Genomic DNA, 22031 nt, shown 5'->3' with positions numbered 1-22031 from the left:
CGAAGTTTACAGTGTCGTGTTTAATAACCAGAGCAGTCGCCAACGTTGTTGCATTATTATTAATGAATAAAAATCGTTATAAAACACAAAATTTAAAAAACAGGAAAAAAGGAACGTTAGGTTGAACAAATGGATACAATGGAGTACATATTGATGTTATCAAGAAACGCTGTTGAATGAACTAAAATTAGAGAACTTCACTTAGATTAATGCTTTCAGAGGCTGTCGTATACAAATTTTGAACATCTCTTATCTATTGTACGATCAAATATTCGATAACAGTATACCAAAATTTTTACGGTAACATTAAAAACGGCCCAAAATTTAAAGACGTCTGTACTACAATTCGACTTTCCCTTCTGGTGAAACAAATCGATAGGTAAATTCATGTCGCACTTCCGTGACTGGTAGTGCCAATTATATAAAAAATGGTTCAAATGGCTCTGAGCACTATGGGACTCAACTGCTGAGGTTATTAGTCCCCTAGAACTTAGAACTAGTTAAACCTAACTAACCTAAGGACATCACAAACATCCATGCCCGAGGCAGGATTCGAACCTGCGACCGTAGCGGTCTTGCGGTTCCAGACTGCAGCTCCTTTAACCGCACGGCCACTTCGGCCGGCTAGTTATATATGTTTAGGGGTTCCAGTGGTACATTTGTCTCGGCCTTATCGTGGGCAAATACGTGGTAGACTGGCAGCGGAGCTAGGTTTGAGCGATAAGAATGACGTGCGTCTATATGCACAGACTTGTGGGCAATCTTGTACGTATACAAAGGTCCAACCCATCAGTCTTTCAAATTTCATTTAGCTCATGCAAGACTGTCAAACTTCCGTCGACGTGTAGCGTTTCATTTGACAAATCTGGCATGATGATCATGCAAGACTGACAACAAAACAGCGCGCGTGGACCAGGCTTAAGGGATGGCTTATACGGTCACGTGACCTAGGGTAATGCAAAGCGTGCGATATGCTTCTAAAACTGCGAAAATCCGAGCTTCTCAAGCATGGAAATAGAAACGGCCATAAAAGTAGACTACAGAATTATATTAAGAGCGAGTTATCAGCCCAGACTATGACCAGCTTTACAAGTGTAAATAAAAATTTTAAAAAAAAGTGGAAGCTGCTGTTTGTTGTCGGAAACGCTTTACCACTGACTAGCGTTGAAGAGCTTGTGCTCTTCCTTATAGGGATACGCAATCCCAAACTGCCTTATCTAAACAAAAAGCAACCAATATTATAGCCGAGGGCTTGTTGCTGTTGTGATTTTCAATCAAACGAGTGGTTTGACACAGCTCTCCATGCTACTCTATCCAAAAAATGTGTGTGAAATCTTATGGGACTTAACTGCTAAGGTCATCAGTCCCTAAGCTTACACACTACTTAAACCAAATTATCCTAAGGACAGACGCACACACCCATGCCCGAGGGAGGTCTCGAACCTCCGCCGGGACCAGCCGCACAGTCCATGACTGCAGCGCCTCAGACCGCTCTGCTAATCCCGCGCGGCTACTCTATCCTCTGCAAGCCTCTTCATCTCCAAGTAACTACTTCAACCTACATCCTTCTGAATCTGCTTACTGTATTCATGTCAAATAATCTTCAGCATTCTTCTGCTGCACCACATTTCAAAAGCATCCATTCTCTTCTTGTCTAAACTGTAAACTGTTTATCGTCCACGTTTCACTTCCATACATAGCTGCACTCCATACAAATACTTCCGCTAAGGACTTCCGAACACTTACATCTACCCTCGAAGTTAACAAATTTCTCTTCTTCAGAAATGCTTTTCTTGCCATTGCCAGTCTACATTTTGTATCCTCACTCCTTCGCCAAACCCCAGTTATTCTGTTGCCCAAATAGCAGGACTCATAAACTGCTTTAAATGTCTCATTTCCTAATCTAATTCCCTCATCTGATTTAATTCGACTACATTCCATTACTCTTGTTTTGCTTTTGTTGATGTTCATCTTATACCCTCCTTTCAAGACACCGTCCATTCTGTTCAACTGCTGTTCCAAGTCCCTTGCTGTCTCTGACAGAATTACAATCTCATCGAGAAACCTCAAAGTTTTATTTCTTCTCCCTGGACTTTAATTTCTATTCCAAATTTTTCTTTTATTTCCTTCACTGCTTGCTCAATATACGGACTGAATAATATCGGGGATAGGCTACAACCGTGTCTCACTCCCTTTTCAACCACCGCTTCCCTTTCATGCCCATCGACTCTGGTAACTGTCATCTAGTTTCTGTAAAAATTGTAAATAGCCATTCTCTCCTTGTTCTCCCTGCATTGCCACGTTTAGAATTTGAAAGAGAGTAATTCAGTCAATATGGTCAAAAGCATTTTCTAAGTTTACAAATGCTATAAACGTAGGATTGCGTTTCCTTAACCTACTTTCTATGAGAGGTCGTAGGGTCAATATTGCCTCGTGTGTTCCTACATTTCTCCAGAATACAAACAGATCTTCCACGTGGTCGGTTTCTACCAGTTTTTTTCATTTTCTATAAAGGATTCGTGTTAGTATTTTGCGACGGCGGCTTGTTAAACTGATAGTTCGGTAATTTTCACACCTGTCAACACCGCTTTCTTTGGAATTGGAATTATTAGATTCTTCTTGAAATTTGAGGGTATTTCGTCTGTCTCATACATCTTGCTCACCAGATGGAAGAGTTTTCTCATGCCTGGCTCTCCCAAGGCTAGAAGTAGCTCTAACGGAGTTTTGTCTAGTCGCGGGGCCTTGTTTCGACTTAGATCTTTCAGGGCTCTGTCAGTCTCTTCACGCAGTATCATACCTTCCATTTCATCTACATCTACATGCTCCACCATTTCCGTGATATTGTCCGCAAGTACGTCGCCCTTGTATAGACCCTCTATGTACTGCTTCCACCTTTCTACTTTCCCTTCTTTGCGTAGAACTGGGTTTCCATCTGAGCTCTTGATGTTCATACAAATGGTTCTCTTTTTTCCAAAAGTCTCTAATTTTCCTGCACGCAGTATCTATCTTACCCCTAGTGATATATGCCTCTACATCCTTACATTTGTCCTCTAGCCATTCCTGCTTAGCCATTTCGCACTTCCTGTCGATGTCATTTTTTAGACGTTAGTATTTCCTTTCGTTTGCTTCATTTATTGTATTTTAATGTTTTTTCCTTTCATCGATGAATTTCAATATCTCTTGTTTTTTGTTATCCAAGGATTTCTGCTAGCTCTCCTCTTTTTATCTACTTGATTCTTTGATGCCTTCAGTATTTCATCTCTCGAACCTACCCATTCTTCTTCTACTTTATTCCTTTCCCCTGTTCTTGCCAATCGTTCCATAAGGCTTCCTCTGAAACTCTCTACAACCTCTCGCTCTTTCCGTTTACCCAGGTTCCATCCCCTTAAATTCCTACCTTTTTGCAATTTCTTCAGCTTTAATCTGCAGTTCATAAACAATAAATTGTGGTCAGAGACAAAATTTGCCCCTGGAAATGTCTTACAATATAAAACCTACTCTCACCATTATATAATCAATCTGAAACCTTCCGGTGTCTTCAGGTCTCTTCCATGTGAACAACTTTCTTTCATGATTCTTAAACCAAGTGTTAGCGATGATTAATTTTTGCTCTGCGCAAAATTCTACCAGGCGGCTTCCTCTTTCATACCTTACCACCAGTCCGTATTCACCTGCTACTTTTCCTTTTCCTACTATCGAATTCCAGTCCCCCATGACTATTAAATTTTAGTCTCCCTTAACTATACGAATAATTTCTTTTATTGCATCATACATTTCTTCAATCTCTTAATCGTCTGCGGAAATAGTCGGCATGTGAACTTGTATTTCTGTTGCATGTGTCGGCTTCGTCTCTATCTTGGCTACAATAATGTGTTCACTATCCTGTTCGTACCAGCTGATCCGCGCTCTTATTTTTTATTCATTATTAAACCTACTCCTGCATTACCCCTATTTGATTTTGTATTTATCATACTAGAAGGTATCAGATTATATAATGGTAAGACAGAGATTTAGGAACCAGGCTTTACATTGTAAGACATTTCCTTGGGCAGATGTGGACTCTGACCACAATCTACTGGTTATGAACTGTATATTAAAACTGAAGAAACTGCAAAAAGGTGGGAATTTAAGGAGATGGGACCTTGATCAACTGACTAAACCAGAGGCTGTACAGAGTTTCAGAGGGAGCATAAGGGAAAAATTGACAGGAATGGGGGAAAGAAATACAGTAGAAGAAGAATGTGTAGCTTTGAGGAATGAAATTGTGACGGCAGCAAAGGATCAAGTAGGTAAAAAGACGAGGGCTAGTAGAAACCCTTGGGTAACAGAAGAGATACTGAATTTAATTGATGAAAGGAGAAAATACAGAAATGCAGCAAGTGAAGCAGGCAAAAAGGAATACAAAAGTCTCAAAAATGAGATCGACAGGAAGTGCAAAATGGCTAAGCAGGGATGGCTAGAGGACAAATGTAAGAATGTAGAGGCTTACCTCACTAGGGGTAAGATAGACACTGCCTACAGGAAAATTAAAGATACCTTCGGTGAAAAGAGAACCAATTGCATGAATATCAAGAGCTCAGATGGAAACCCAGTTCAAAGCAAAGAAGGGGAAGTAGAAAGGCGGAAGGAGTATATAGAGGGTCTATACAAGGGTGATGTACTTGAGGACAGTACTGTGGAAATGTAAGAGGATGTAGATGAAGATGAAATGGGAGATATGATACTGCGTGAAGATTTTGACAGAGCACTGAAAGACCTAAGTCGAAACAAGGCCCCAGGAATAGACAACATTCCATTAGAACTACTGATAGCTTTGGGAGAGCCAGTCCTGACAAAACCATCTGGTGAGCAAGATGTATGAGACAGGCGAAATACCCTCAGACTTCAAGAAGAATATAGTAATTCCAATCCCAGAGAAAGCAGGTGTTCACAGATGTGAAAATTACCGAACTGTCAGTTTATTAAGTCACAGCTGCAAAATACAAACGCGAATTCTTTACAGACGAATGGAAAAACTGGTAGAATCCGACCTCGGGGAAGATCAGTTTGGATTCCGTAGAAATGTTGGAACACGTGAGGCAATACGGACCTTACGACTTATCTCCGAAGAAAGATTAAGGAAAGGCAAACCTACGCTTCTAGCATGTGTAGACTTGGTGAAACCTTTTGACAATGTTGACTGGAATACTCTTTTTCAAATACTAAAGGTGGCAGGGATAAAACACAGGGAGCGAAAGGCTATTTACAATTTGTACAGAAACCAGATAGCAGTTTATATGAGTCGAGGGACATGAAAGGGAAGCAGTGGTTGGGAAGGGAGTGAGACAGGGTTGTAGCCTCCCTCCGATGTTATTCAATCTGTATATTGAGTAGGCAGTAAAGGAAACGAAAGAAAACTTCGTAGTAGGTATTAAAATCCATGGAGAAGAAATAAAAACTTTGAGGTTCACTGATGACACTGTAATTCTGTCAGAGACAGCAAAGGACCTGGAAGAGCAGCTGAACGGAATGAACAGTGTCCTGAAAGGAGGATGTAAGATGAACATCAACAAAAACAAAACGAGGATCATGGAATGTAGTCGAATTAAGTCGGGTGATGCTGAGGGAATTAGATTAGGAAATGAGACACTTAAAGTAGTAAAGGAGTTTTGCTATTTAGGGAGTAAAATAACCGATGATGCTCGAAGTAGAGAGGATATAAAATGTAGACTGGCAATGGCAAGGAAAGCGTTTCTGAAGAAGAGAAATTTGTTGACATGAAGTATAGATTTAAGTGTCAGGAAGTCGTTTCTGAAAGTATTTGTATGGAGTGTCGCCATGTATGGCAGTGAAACGTGGACGATAAATAGTTTTGACAAGCAGAGAATAGAAGCTTTCGAAATGTGGTGCTACAGAAGAATGCTGAACATTAGATGGGTAGATCACATAACTAATGAGGAGGTATTGAATAGAATTGGGGAGAAGAGAAATATGTGGCACAACTTGACTAGAAGAAGGGATCGGTTGGTAGGACATGTTCTGAGCATTAAGGAATCACCAATATACTATTGGAGGGCAGTATGGATGGTAAAAATCGTAGAGGGAGACCAAGAAATGAATACATAAAGCAGATTCAGTACGTACTGGGAGATGAAGCAGGTTGCACAGGATAGAGTAGCATGGAGAGCTGCATCAAAGCAGTCTCAGGACTGAAGACCACAACAACTACAACAACAATAGCAACTAACCTGTATTCACATGACCAGAAATCTTGTGCGTCCTGCCACCTAATTCCCACTATATCTAACTTTAACCTATCCATTTCCCTTTTTAAATTTTCTAACGTACCTGCCCGATTAAGGGATCTGACATTCCACGCTCCGATCAGTAGAACGCCAGTTTTCTTTCTCCTGATAACGACGTCCTCCTGAGTAGTCCCCGCCCGGAGATACGAATGAGGGACTATTTTACCTCCGGAATATTTTACTCAAGGGGTGGCCATCATCATTTAACCATACAGTAAACCTGCATGCCCTCAGGGAAAATTACGGCAGAAGTTTCCATTTGTTTTCAGCCGTTCGCAGTAACAGCGCAGTAAGGCCGTTTTGGGTAATGTCACAAGGCCAGTTCAGTCAGTCATCCAGACTGTTGCCCCTGTGACTACTGAAAAGGCTGTGCGGCTGGTCCCGGCGGAGGTTCGAGTCCTCCCTCGGGCATGGGTGTGTGTGTTTGACGTTAGGATAATTTAGGTTAAATATTGTGTAAGCTTAGGGATGGATGACCTTAGCAGTTAAGTCCCATACTATTTCACACACATTTTTTTGAATTGAAAAGGCTACTGCTCCTCTTCAGGAACCACACGTTTGCCTGGCGTCTCAACAGATACCCCTCCGTTGTGGTTGCACCTACGGTACGGCTATCTGTATCGCTGAGGCACGCTAGCCTCCGCACCAATGGCAAGGTCCATGGTTCATGGGGCAGGTGGTGTACTGAGGGTTTAAGGGGTCATTTTTCTTTCGTTTTAAGGTAGTATTTAGAAAAATACAAAATTTCAATTTTCATTAACGAGATTACAGATATTTCCTATGAGAAACAACTTGTATTGTCTTCCTATTTTAAATACGACAGTTTCGAATACTGTACATATGTTATTGTTATTGTCCCATGCGCTGACGGCATTGCGCATATCATTTAAAAGAGGTTAATTTCTGTTAAACTGGACTGGTTTCTGCTAAGATATAATAAACAGAGCGATGAGTAAAAGTAATTCAGTTTCACAACTTATTAAAACAAAACTCTCCCAGGTACAAGTGGTTAAGTGTGTTTGCCACGTGTTTCATTTGTCCTCCAGGTATGTATGCACGAAAATGCCTCATTGCTTGGAAGACTTATGTCGGACCATTTACATTCATTTTCTAAGAGCCCACGAAATGTCGAGTCTTACAAAGAGTTTCAACATTTCTACGGTCTTGAACAACACAAATTTTTGAGACACGCTGGCTATCATATCAAAATTGTGTCCAAAGAATCTTAGAACAGTGGGATGTGTTGTTAATGTACTGGAGTACTCTAGTTTAGGAAGATCCAACTCATACTAATCAAAATGTATATAGCACTTTAAAAAACCGATACCAAAAGTCTCTCATGTATTTTCTTTCTTGAGTACGTTTTGTACCTTTTAAATGAATTCAATACATTTTTCCATTCGGTGCCCCCAGATTTTTATTTAGTAGGAGATAAAGTGGAAGAGCTTTGCAAAAATTTAACACTGGATTTCATACTTGTGGAATATTTTACAGAAAGTAATGGATGTAATATTATCATATCTTCAAAAAACTTGTTGCTACTAGACAAAATTTACCTTGGACTCGATGCTAATGAATTACTGCTGAAAATTAATGATCCTTTAGCAGGTAGTATTAAGAATATTCGGGTGTCAGCTACGTTATTTTGAAGTCTTAACACAAATAAAAACCAGATTTCCGTTGAAATGGACATTTAACGTGATTCGGCTTTTTTAAAGCCAAAAAATGTGTTTGACCGTGCCCCAGAATCTTTTGTTACTATAGGGCGTAAGTACAGTTTACCGGACCAGGAGGTCAATTTCTAGGATTTGGATAAAGAGTGGATAAGCTTATGCCTAGAAAGTGTGAATAAATACACCGATGTCTAAGTGCTGGAGTAAGGTACTTGAAATCAGAGATGCGAGTGGCAAAAAGAGGTAGGAAAATGTCATGAAACTGGTATCATACTTTATTTCTTTTGTCTTTTTCGAATGGATTAACTGAAAGGTTGTTTAAAACTCTAGGAAATATCACGACTAATAGTCGAAATGGACTTCGTGCACAAACTCTGTCTGGTATAATATACAGGAAAAAAGATTTAAAATGGATAGAAACAACCTCTTTAGATATTGTGTCTGGAAAGTTTCTGAAATTAAATTTTGTTTCATCGCACAGTCGAGAGCAGTCAAAACTTCCGAGAACTTCAGAAGATTGTGTTTAACCTGTTTCAGGAACTGTTTTGTTTATCTTAAGTTGAACAAAAGAAAAATGTTCGGTACAGTATTAAAATTTATTCTTTACTCTATAGCGTCTGGTAAGGTTTATGTTAATTTGTTTTATTAAGATTTTGGATGTTTCGCAGTGATAAAATTTATTTCAATGTTCGTTTTCTATTTTGAAATTGTTAGTCTCTTATTTTCTATTAATATTCTTTTATAGTCATTTACATCGTTAATTGACGTTTTGTTAGTGTACTTGAACCAAAATGAATCAGTATTGTTTTCCAGATAAGTTTTGCTTTTCTATCTGCTCATTAGTTACCAATTTTAGTTTCCACTGTAAAAGAAAACCTTAAGAGTAGGTATGTAGTTTACTATTCAATTATTTAAATTGGGTGCATTTGATATTCTCCTGGGCTGGTAAAGAAGTGATGATATAAATAAATAAAATTAATAGATATTATACAAAATTTTTGTAGCTGTCATGAATCTGTGAATTAAAAGATCAGATATGCAAAAAATATATTATACGAAATATAAAGTATACCGTACTTATTAAAACTAAATTGTATTTATTTGTACTCGAAGGAAAAAACAAGGTTGGTTCAAATGGTTCTGAGCACTATGGGACTCAACTGCTGAGGTCATTAGTCCCCTAGAACTTAGAACTAGTTAAACCTAACTAACCTAAGGACATCACAAACATCCATGCCCGAGGCAGGATTCGAACCTGCGACCGTAGCGGTCTCGCGGTTCCAGACTGCAGCGCCTTTAACCGCACGGCCACTTCGGCCGGCAAAAAATAAGGGGAATTAGGGTTCTGGCCGAGGGGAAAAAAGAGAAATTCTGTAAAACTTGGTAGCAAAAGTAAAAAAATGGAGTGGAAACACTGCTCACAGGTGTCCGCAAAAGGGCACAAGAGAAGGTACTAGCCTCCTCCTGAAATCTGAAATTTGTAAGTTGGCTTTCATATGTAAATAAACATGCGAATCTCACATATTTTCTTACTTACCGAAATCTGTGACAACTTCTTCACCTGCGTGCCGAAGATGAACACTGCAGCGTCAGTTTATCTCACTCAAAATTGCTTGTGGAACAACAAAATACGAAGCACGTCTTCCGCTTGCGGCAGCAGACAGTGCTTAAGTACTGGTCCCCGCACTACAGTATTAAAACAAAGACGTTTTTCACTTAATAATTCTGTAGTGCGGGCCCCTTTGTGGGTGCCAGACCGTAGGTTGCAGCCTGGTGCCCTGCGCGTAGCCCCGTGTTCCACAGTGCGATCGCAGCCTGCTTTGAAATGGTGAGCAGCTGCATACAACGCGCTCTTTCCCATTATTAGAGAGCTCCCGCCATTCGATTCACGGTGCTGCTGCATTAGCACCAGCTACTGCTGACTGAAGGACTCCCCAAGCTCTGCGGAAGAAGAAATTAGAGGATTTGTTAGATGACCATCAGTTTGGCTTTAGGAAAGATAAAGGCACCAGACGTTGCAGTTGATAATGAAAGCAAGACTGAAGCTAAATCAATACACGTTCTTAGAATTTGTCGACCTGCAAAAAGCGTTCGACAGTGTCAAATGGTGCAAGATGTTCGAAATGCAAGATGTTGGAAATGCAAGATGTTCGAAATCCTGACAAGGGAACCTCCCCATCGCACCCCCCTCAGAATTAGTTATAAGTTGGCACAGTGGATAGGCCTTGAAAAACTGAACACAGATCAATTGAGAAAACAGGAAGAAGTTGTGTGGAACTGTGAAAAAATAAGCAAAATATACAAACTGAGTAGTTCATGGGAAGATAGGCGACATCAAGGACTCTAAGAACACAGGAGCGCCGTGGTCTCGTGGTACCGTGAGCAGCTGCGGAACGAGAGATCCTTGGTTCAAATCCTCCATAGAGTGAAAAGTTTAATTTTTTTATTTTCAGTTTATGTGACAAACTATTGTGTTTTCATCACTTTTTTGGGAGTGATTATCACATCCACAAGGAAACCTAAATCGGGCAAGGTAGAAGAATCTTTTTACCCATTCGCCAAGTGTACAAGTTAGGTGGGTCGACAACATATTCCTGTCATGTGACGCACATGCCGTTACCAGTGTCGTATAGAATATATCAGATGTGTTTTCCTGTGAAGGAATCGGTTGACCTATGACCTTGCGATCAAATGTTTTCGGTTCCCATTGGAGAGGCACGTCCTTTCGTCTACTAATCGCACGGTTTTGCGATGTGGTCGCAAGACACAGACACTAAACTTATTACAGTGAACAGAGACGTCAATGAACGAACGGACAGATAATAACGATGTAAAAATAAAGAAAGTAAAATTCTCACTGGAGGGAAGACTTGAACCAAGGACCTCTCGTTCCGCAGCTGCTCACGCTACCACGAGAACACGGCGCTCCTGAGCTCACATTGTCCATGATGTTGCCTATGTGGCCCATGGACTACTCAGTTTGTATATTGTGCTTATTTTTTCACAGTTCCACACAACTTCTTCCTGTTTTCTCAATTGATCTGTGTTCAGTTTATCAAGGCCTATCCACTGTGCCAACTTATAACTAAATCTGAGGGGGGTGCGATGGGGAGGTTCCCTTGTGAGAAAAATACGGATGAGCTTTAGTGAAAAAACTGGTAATATACAATATGTGCAAGAACCAAGAGGGAAGAATAAGAGTGGAAGACCAAGAACAAAGTGAACAAGTAAAACAGGGTGTAAAACAGGCATGTAGTCTTTCATCCTTGTTGTTCAACCTATACGTTGATGAAGCAGTGACGGAAATAAAAGTTCAAGAGTGGGATTTAAATTCAGGGTGAAAGGATATCAAGGATAAGATTCGGTGATGACATTGCTATCCTCAATGAAAGTGAAGAAGAATTACATGATCTGCGGAATGGATTGAACAGTCTACTGAGTGCAGAATATGGATTGAGAGTGAATCGAAGAAACACGAAAGTAATGAGAAGTAGCAGAAATAAGGACAGCAAGAAACTTAACATCGTCATTGGTGATCACTAGAGAGATAAAGTTAAGCAATTCTGCTACCTAGGCAGCAAAATAACCGATGACTGATGGAGCCAAGGAGGATACAAAAAGGAGACTAATACTGAAAAAAAAGGCATTCTTTGCCAAGGGAAGTCTACTAGTATCAAACATAGGTCTTAATTTGAGGAAGAAATTTCTGACATTGTACGTTTGGAGTACAGCATTGTATGGTAATGAAACATGGATTTAAAGAAACTGTAACAGAAGAGAATAGAAGCACCTGACAAGGGAACCTCCCCATCGCACCCCCCTCAGATTTAGTTATAATTTGGCACAGTGGATAGGCCTTGAAAAACTGTACACAGATCAGTCGAGAAAACAGGAAGAAGTTGTGTGGAACTATGAAAAAATAAGCAAAATATACAAACTGAGTAGTCCATGGCCAACATATGCAACATCAAGGCATATCTAGGCACAGGAGCGCCGTGGTCCCGTTGTTAGCGTGAGCAGCTGCGGACTGAAAGGTCCTTAGTTCAAGTGTACCCTTGGGCGAAAAATTTACTTACTTTGTTTTTGCAAGTTATGATCTGTCCGTTCGTTCATTGACGTCTCTATTCACTGTAATAAGTTTAGGGCCTGTGTTTTGCGACGGCACCGCAAAACCGTGCGATTAGTAGACGAAAGGACGTGCCTCTCCAATAGGAACCGAAAACATTTGATCCAGGAAAACACGTCTGATATATTCTATACAACAAATATACAACACTGGCGACGGCATGTGCGTCACATGACAGGAATATGTTGCCGACCCACCTAACTTGCACAGTTGGTGAATGGGTAAAAAGATTCTTCTACCTTGCCCGATTTAGGTTTTCTTGTGGATGTGATAATCACTCCCAAAAAAGTGATGAAAACGTAAGAGTGTGTCACATAAACTGCAACAAATGAATGCAACAATTTCACAGTCGCACAGTTTTCTCTGTGCTCTATCAAAACATATGTTTTTAACGTTTTCAAATTGTTCCCTGTGTAGACCGTCAAATCCTGCATATGTCCAAGCAAATCTGAACACGTGCTGGAATTTTGGAGAGCGAAATTGATTATGTGTGAGTGCCTGAACTCTGATAATTGTCTGAAAATAAAAATTAAAACTTTTTACTGGAGGGAAGACTTGAACGAAGGACCTCTAGGTCCGTAGCTGTTCACGCTAACCACGGGACCACGGTGCTGCTAGGCTCAAACTGTCCTTGATGTTGCATATGTTTCCCACGGACTACTCAGTTTGTATATTTTCCTTATTTTTTCATAGCTCCACACAACTTCTTCCTGTTTTCTCAATTGATCTGTGTTCAGTTTTTCAAGGCCTATCCACTGAGGGGGGTGCGATGGGGAGGTTCCCTTGTGAGACGCGGTGCTACAGAAGAGCGTTCAAAATTAGGTGGACTGTTAAGGTAAGAAATGAGGAGATTCTCCACAGAATCAGTGAGGAAAGGAAAATATGCAAAACATTGACAAGAAGAAGGAACAGGATGAAGGGACATCTGATAAGACATTAGCAAATAACTTCTATGGTACTAGAGGACATTGTAGACTTTAAAAACTGTAGAGGAAATCAGATATTGGAATACATGAAGCACATAATTGAGAACGTAGGTTCCAGTTGTTATTCTGAGAAGAAAGCGTTGGCACAGGAGAAGAACTAGTGGCGGACAGCATCAAACCAGCCAGAAGACTGACGACTCATTCCTTCCGAAATTTTGAATCATTGGGGAAAGTGGCAACTAAACGTCTACTCAAGTTGGTGTGTAGAATGTATGAGACGGCCGATATACCATCAGACTTTTGCAAAACTATGATCCATACAATATCGAGGATAGCAACGGCAGATAAATCCGAAAAAAATCGTACGATCAGCCTAACAGCTTGTGCAAAGTTGGTGTCAAGAATGTTATACACAAAGATTGGAAAGAAAATTGAGGATCTTTTACATGATGTTCAATTTGCCTCTAAGAAACGTAAAGGCACAAGACAGGCAGTTTTGACATTTTGCTTAATAATGGAAGCAAGACATTAGAAAAATCACGACACCATTATAGGACTGGTCGACCTAGAAACAGCGTTGAGAGTGCAAAACGCTGTAAGATGTTCGAAATCTCAGAAAAATTAGTGTAGGGTATAGGGAAAGACGGGTAGTATCCAATACGTACAAGAACCATCGCAATAAGGAAGAATGTAGTGCCCACAGGATGCAACCTTTCTCCCCTCTGTCTACAGCAAAGTAGCAACGACGGGAATAAAAGGAAGGTTTAACAGTGGGATGAAAATTCAGAGTGAAAGGATATCAACGATAAGATATGCTGATGATATTGTCATCCTCAGTGAAAGCGAAGGAGAATTACAGGACGCAATGAAAGGAATGAATAGTCTATTGAACACAGAGTATGGATTGCGAGTAATCCAAAGAAAGGCGAACGTGATGAAAAATAACGGAAATGAGAATAACGATAAACGTAACCTGAACATACTGGACCACGAAGTAAGACGAAGTGAAGGAATTATGCTACCTTGGAAGTAAGGTAACAGATAATGTAGAAACCAAGAGTAGTAGGGACATCGGTTTCTCGGCGGAAATTTGATATCAAATTTTTTATATACGAGGTGCGGCTAGAGAAAAACCGGACTGATGCTGGAAAAAACATTTATTTACAATTTCATGTTATCTCCTTCAATGTACTCTCCTCCTCGGTCTCTACACCGCTCCATACGAATTTTCCACTGTTCATAGCAATGCTGCAGATCATTTTTGGTAAGTTCATACATTACTTCCGTCGCTTTTTCTTTTACTGCTTCAACAGTCTCAAATCTAGTTCCTTTCAAAGCTGACTTGACTTTAGGGAAAAGAAAAAAGTCACAGGGGGCCAAATCAGGTGAGTAGGGTGGATGATCTAAGATGGGAATGTTGTGTTTTGCCAAAAACGTCTTCACTGACAACGCACTGTGAGCTGGGGCATTGTCTTGGTGAAGGATCCATGACTTTTTTCTCCACAAATCGTTCCGTTTTCTCCGTACTCGCTCACGTAGGGTAGCCAGGACGCTAATGTAGTAATGCTGATTCACTGTTTGTCCCTCTGGTACCCAATCAATGTGCACAATCCCTTTGATGTCAAAAAAAAAAAACAATCATCATTGCCTTGAATTTCGATTTTGACATTCGTGCTTTTTTTGTCGTGGAGAACCAGGAGTTTTCCAATGCATCGATTGGCGTTTAGTTTCGGGATCGTAAGTAAAAAACCACGATTCATCGCAAGTAATAACATTTTGTAAGAAGTTGGGATCACTTTCAATGTTTTCCGGGATGTCAGAACAAATCATTCTCCGGCGTTCCTTCTGTTCAATTGTGAGACACTTTGGAACCATTTTTGAACACACTTTGTTCATGTTGAAACTTTCGTGAAGAATCTGCCTAACACTTTCCTTGTCAACTCCTGTTAACTCAGACACTGCTCTGATTGTTAAACGGCGATCTTGTCGAACAAGTTTACCGATTTTTTCAATGTTTGCATCAGTTTTTGCTGACAATGGTCTGCCAGTGCGAGTGTCATCACTGGTGTCTTCGCGGCCATCTTTAAATCGTTTAAACCACTCAAACACTTGTGTTCGCGATAAACAATCATCGCCGTACACTTGTTGTAACATTACAAACGTTTCACTTGCAGATTTTCCTAGTTTGAAACAAAATTTGATGTTAACACGCTGTTCTTTCTGTACACTCAACATTTTCCGACGCACAGACAAAACGTCAACTACTTAAAACAGACGCCACGGGCAGACTGAGTGCAGGAGGCAGATGAAACTCGAGCGCGAGTCACGTGACAGGCTACGCGACTTTCAGCCTTATTGCATTCGTTTTATTGTTTCACCAGTACTAGTCCGGTTTTTTTCTAGCCACATCTCGTATATGAAGTCTTCACGGGTTGTCAGCCGAGTAGCGTCGCAAGGAGAATGTATGTCATGCGCTGGAAATTATTTCTTACATTGGGATAGTAACAGCGTTGCATCCCATACAACTAATAGGTCGGAAACCCCAACAATCTAACATTATAGCGTGCTTTAAGTGCAGAAAATTGTAGCGTTAGGAGTGCACGTGTTTATGTTCTGTCCTACCACTGCCTTCCCCTACACTAGAACAATACTTCAGAATTGATAGCGCAGTTGATTTGCGTAAAACGCAACAAACTCCATCTGTCTGGAGCTCCATCATGCATAAAAACCACTAGTAACTTGTTCTTAACCGTCTGTTATATCACCACAACAGTTTCATATCTACTGTACACCGATAAGGGGTGCTAACCTTCTCGACATTTGCGCATCTGGAGAAATCTTGTGCTTTTAATTGGGTGTGGGACAGCATTTACAACCACGGTTCGCACTGTTCCTACACAGTCACCTGCAGCGAGCGTTGCTGAAAGATAATGTGAGAAGATCTTTCGCCGGCCGGTATGGCCGTGCGGTTCTAGGCGCTTCAGTCTGGAACCACGTGGCCGCTACGGTCGCAGGATAGAATCCTGCCTCGGGCATTGATGTGTATGATGTCCTTAGGTTAGTTAGGTTTAAGTAGGAGACTGATGACCACAGACGTTAAGTCCCATAGTGCTCAGAGCCATTTGAACCATTTTTGATCTTTCGGTCTCTAGCTTTACCCTACGAATGCGAGAATTTCTTATGTCTCCCATCCACATACAGAAAGATCGTAAGTTATGCACTATGGTCGAAGTGCTAGAGATATGAAGGTCGCTGTCTGGTATACTGTGGTGTATATGTTCGAGTATTAACAATGAATGAAGGTACTGCACAGTCATTTACTTACATTTGCGATGGCACTCGCAAAGTAGTGGAGGGCAGGTTTAGCGACGATACAGAAATTGGTTAGCATGCTAAACTCAAAATAATAAACAAAACACATGAAACATTTACAATATATCAAATTGGCTCAAATTGGATACTCAAATAAATGCTGTGAAGGTGAAGTTGTCCCTAAACTAGATTGTGACATTTATGACGAAGTGGTATGTGGAGCCAATTCCTTGCAACTCAGATCTTAAGAGAGACACACAGCCAACCCAACATTAATGGCCGCTACAGTAGTGAGAACTCAGACAATGAACACCCAAGATAGAACAAAGTTAGAAAAGAACAGGCGCGCTCTGCTGAGCTCTGATTATCACCTAGCAAAACTACCTGCTTTGCCGGTGCTGCGGACGTACATTAGCCAGCTGTCTTCTTAACTGCACGGACACAATCTGGCGTACCGGAGGCGATGGCTGGTTGCTTCGACATCCCGTCGTGGTGATGATAATGTCGCGACTATAGCCCGAAACAAATTATCCTGGTCTGGTTGTTCCAGACTAAAGACTTCCTAGCAATGCAAATGCGCCTCTGAGGGAGACGAAGAAGGCTCGCCACACAATCACTGACGGTACAGTGATTGATTTTAACAAATGAAGTCATACAGTAACTCCGATACAGTCAACTTTAGCCAAAACTGCCCAAGACAGACAACATAGGCCGCTTGTACGCACAACGCTCAATTGCCAACTGTACTCGGAAAGTTACGTTGAACTCGAAACTTCAGCAACTTCGTCAAACAGTTACAATTAAATAAAAGTATATTAGATAGCCAATGGAAGGCAGGCTGTCCAGAGCAGCGAGAGCTCAGTCTTGTAGCCTACCCCGACCGCGAAAGCCGACAACCACAAGAGCACCCGTACAAAGCGAACACAGAACATTCCCGCCCCCACGACAGTGGCCGTGGTTAACCGTTCCAATCAGCAACTCGAAAACTGGCGGAAAATTCCACTCTATTGCCGAAGCACTACCATTCTACCAATGGAGATTCTTGGCGCCAATTTCTGCGCCGATTTTGCTACGTCACGGAGTTATGCCCTGAGCAAGCCAATCACAGTTACGATTTTGCAGAAAACGCGGGAATTTGCCCCTCGTGACTGCCTGGGAACACAAGTCATTCCCACGCCTCGCTGGTAGTCCGCCAGAAAGTTTCTGCGAAGTAATGGAATCTCTAGCCCAGCCGCTCCTTCAGGCCCCTGCGGGCGTGTCTCCGCCGCTTTTATGACAATGTTGGCGTCTGGAAAGCATTCACTCGACTCCCTCACACCCGTCGGCTTAACCCTTTCAAGATCAGCAGAGCCCGCCTGTCACCGGACCAGCTGGGTGACGAGAGACGCTGCGTGGGAAGTCTGCGTGTGAAGGAATAGCAACTTTTCACCGCATGCAATTAGAGAGGAAAATAGAATTACTCAGAGTAAGATAGAAATATGAGAGGGGGCTTCTGCCACCTCTCAGAGGGAGCCTTGACTGAACGTTGGCTATCTGCTACTTGTCGCTGTGGAATATGGGATTCAATGTAAAGGTCATCAACTTAATATGGTTGTTTGGAAGCATCCCTCATTGCTACAGACTCGACCTATTTCCATATGCTGCTATGCCCTACACATTTAATTTTTTTTTCACGTATAAGATTACAGAACCCCCTATTATTTGTGCTACCTTATGCGTGTTGTGAACAGCCCATTTTGGTGATGGTCAACACTGGAACAGTAATCACGTACATGACTGAAAAATGAAGGAACAGTGCTTTTCACACGTTCAACTACCGCCCCTTTTGCAGTCTTTTGGGACGACGATTTTGCCCAGAACATGTATTGCATTATGAACTGTTCATTACGAGTGCTCGTTTTTTCACGACATCCATCCAGTAGAATCAGGGTTTGAGTCGCAGAGAGGGCACAGACGTTTTTAATTTCCCATAAATTCCAGTCGCCTCTGGTGGCTGAATTGTGTTACGTGGAGACACATGGGCTTTCTGTCCAGGAGGAGAACGGTTCGATTCCTGGAAAGGGTACTGCCTATTTTAATTTTCCGTCAATTCCCGGGTGAGGGGAAGGGTGGGATATCAGCACAGCCCTGGGACAAAGAAATTCCCACAAAAATTCGTAATTCCGATCAAAATTCGAAATTCCCACCAAAATTCGAAATTCCCCCAAAATTCGAAATTATGGCCAAAATTCAAAATTTCCGCCAATAGGGTAGGGTAGTGGAGGGGTGGGCTGGGGGAGGGGAGGAGGAGGGGCAGGCTGAGGAAAAAATGTGACGTCATCCAGGAGTGGGGGTTGGTGTGGTTGGTGCCTAGGGTGGGTGGGAGCAAGTGTTATTAATAGATCAATTTAATTTTTTAAAAATCTATTTGATGTTAAAACTGCGCCGAGAACCCCATCTCCCTACTACTAGCAAGAAGAATATAAAAAGTAGACCAACACCCGCAAAAGCGCATAGCTTGTTAAAAGAAGTCTTAGCATCATACATTGGCCTTAATTTGAGGAAGAAATTTCTGAGAACATACTGCTGGAACACAGCATTGCACGGTAGTGAATCATGGACTGTGAAGCACTACGGAAGAAGATAGTCAGCCGGCCGCGGTGGCCGAGCGGTTCTAGGCGTTTCAGTCCGGAACCACGCTGCTGGCTACAGTCGCAGGTCTGAATCCTGCCTCGGGCATGGATGTGTGGGATGTCCTTAGGTTACTTAGGTTTAAGTAGTTCTAAGTTCTAGGGGACTGAGGACCTCAGATGTTAAGTCCCATAGTGGTCAGAGCCATTTGAACCATTTGAAGAGAGTCAAAGCATTTGCGATGTGGTGCTACAGAAAAATACTGAAAATTAGGTGGAGTGATAAGTGCGAGTCAATTCGCTATTTCCTGTCAGAAAGATCACATTCATAGTAATCGATGGAATATCATGGAACTTATATCTAGTGTTCTCAAAGGGAGTCTTATAGGCATTCTGCTGTTTGTAATCTACACAAACGATTTAAGAAACAATCTGAGGAGCTCTCTTAGATGGTTTGCAATTTATGCTCTCACTTTTGTCATGTAAATTCATCAGAAGATCAAAAGCAATTGCAACATGAATTAGATATCAGTATGGTACGAAACCCCACCTGGCTAGCCATGCAGTCTACCGCACTGCTTCCCGAGCGGTCCCCAGCACGAAACCGCCCGGAGCATTAGTGTCGAGGTGCGGTGTTTTGGCCAGTCTGTGGATGGTTTTTAAGGCGGTTTTCCATCTGCCTCGGCGAATGTGGGCTGGTTCCCGTTATTCTGCCTCAGTCACATTATGTCGGCGATTGTTGTGCAAACATTGTCTCGATATACGCATACACCATAATTACTCAACCACGCAAACACTCATCTGTAAAGAGACGTTTCCGGCGGGGTCCACTGTGGGCCGAACCACACAATAACCCTGGATTCGGTGTGATGCGGCGGTGGGGTGTGTGAACTTCAGTAGGCTGTTGTAGGGTTGTGTACGACTGAGGGCTACGGCGGGGTCGAAGCCTGTCCATCGTTTCTAGATCCCCAGTTCAATACGTACACACATACGTACATGGTACGGAAAGTGTTGGTTGACTAAATAATTGCGGCGACGAGCACGCTGAACTACTATCAGTTTCCTGAGGGTAGCACGATACACTTCAGAGTTGGCCGTTGCAGCAGGAGGGAAGACATCAAACATAATAATCCCTTCAGAGTCCCAGAAGACCGTCACCATGACATCACCAGCTCAGGGTGTGCCTTTGAACTTTTCTTTCGGAGGAGAGATGGTGTGATGCCACTACACGGATTGCCGTTTTGTTTCCAGTTCCTCGTGAATAACTGTTCTTTCATCGCCTGTGACAATGTTTGTCACGATCAGCGTCGTACAGGTGGTTCTTCGTTACTCGTTATGGTCTTCTGTTAGGCAGCAATGAATCCTGTGGGTACAAACCTTTGAGTACCCCAAATGGTGGACGAGTGTGTCAGCATAATTCCCATTTGAGCAGGGAGGTGTTTGATTGTGATCCATCGATCACTTAGAATGAGAGTGTCCGCACGTTGCAGTGTTGCAGGAGACACATGTGTGGGCGGCCGGTTGGCACGCGGGGGATTGGACAGGTACCTGCGACCTTGTTGCAATGATTTCAGACGCCTCGCCCAACGACTCGCCATGTGGTTTTGTCCACTTCTAGTTCTCCGTCGAGATTTTGCAAGCGCCTGGGAATATCTACGATATTTTGGTTTTCCGTCAAAAGAAACTCGATGACATCTATGATTGGAACGCACCTTCGTAAAAGATGCCATTTTGAAGGCTACGTTTGGCGTCGCCAGCTATCGGAACTTCATGCAACTATAGGGGCTGAAGTGCGAATACTTCCTGATGCCCGCATTTTTTTCAACCGAAACTGGACGATAAAAAAATGTGTTGCATTACTTAGTGAACAACCCTCCCACACGACCTCAGATGTCAGAGCTATCTTGACACATCGATATACACTCCTGGAAATTGAAATAAGAACACCGTGAATTCATTGTCCCAGGAAGGGGAAACTTTATTGACACATTCCTGGGGTCAGATACATCACATGATCACACTGACAGAACCACAGGCACATAGACACAGGCAACAGAGCATGCACAATGTCGGCACTAGTACAGTGTATATCCACCTTTCGCAGCAATGCAGGCTGCTATTCTCCCATGGAGACGATCGTAGAGATGCTGGATGTAGTCCTGTGGAACGGCTTGCCATGCCATTTCCACCTGGCGCCTCAGTTGGACCAGCGTTCGTGCTGGACGTGCAGACCGCGTGAGACGACGCTTCATCCAGTCCCAAACATGCTCAATGGGGGACAGATCCGGAGATCTTGCTGGCCAGGGTAGTTGACTTACACCTTCTAGAGCACGTTGGGTGGCACGGGATACATGCGGACGTGCATTGTCCTGTTGGAACAGCAAGTTCCCTTGCCGGTCTAGGAATGGTAGAACGATGGGTTCGATGACGGTTTGGATGTACCGTGCACTATTCAGTGTCCCCTCGACGATCACCAGTGGTGTACGGCCAGTGTAGGAGATCGCTCCCCACACCATGATGACGGGTGTTGGCCCTGTGTGCCTCGGTCGTATGCAGTCCTGATTGTGGCGCTCACCTGCACGGCGCCAAACACGCATACGACCATCATTGGCACCAAGGCAGAAGCGACTCTCATCGCTGAAGACGACACGTCTCCATTCGTCCCTCCATTCACGCCTGTCGCGACACCACTGGAGGCGGGCTGCACGATGTTGGGGCGTGAGCGGAAGACGGCCTAACGGTGTGCGGGACCGTATCCCAGCTTCATGGAGACGGTTGCGAATGGTCCTCGCCGATACCCCAGGAGCAACAGTGTCCCTAATTTGCTGGGAAGTGGCGGTGCGGTCCCCTACGGCACTGTGTAGGATCCTACGGTCTTGGCGTGCATCCGTGCGTCGCTGCGGTCCGGTCCCAGGTCGACGGGCACGTGCACCTTCCGCCGACCACTGGCGACAACATCGATGTACTGTGGAGACCTCACGCCCCACGTGTTGAGCAATTCGGCGGTACGTCCACCCGGCCTCCCGCATGCCCACTATACGCCCTCGCTCAAAGTCCGTCAACTGCACATACGGTTCACGTCCGCGCTGTCGCGGCATGCT

Source organism: Schistocerca nitens, chromosome 5 (genome assembly GCF_023898315.1).
Source record: "Schistocerca nitens isolate TAMUIC-IGC-003100 chromosome 5, iqSchNite1.1, whole genome shotgun sequence".
Taxonomy (NCBI): domain Eukaryota; kingdom Metazoa; phylum Arthropoda; class Insecta; order Orthoptera; family Acrididae; genus Schistocerca; species Schistocerca nitens.
The sequence above is the reverse complement of the archived record's forward strand: the minus strand, read 5'-3'. Positions refer to the sequence as shown.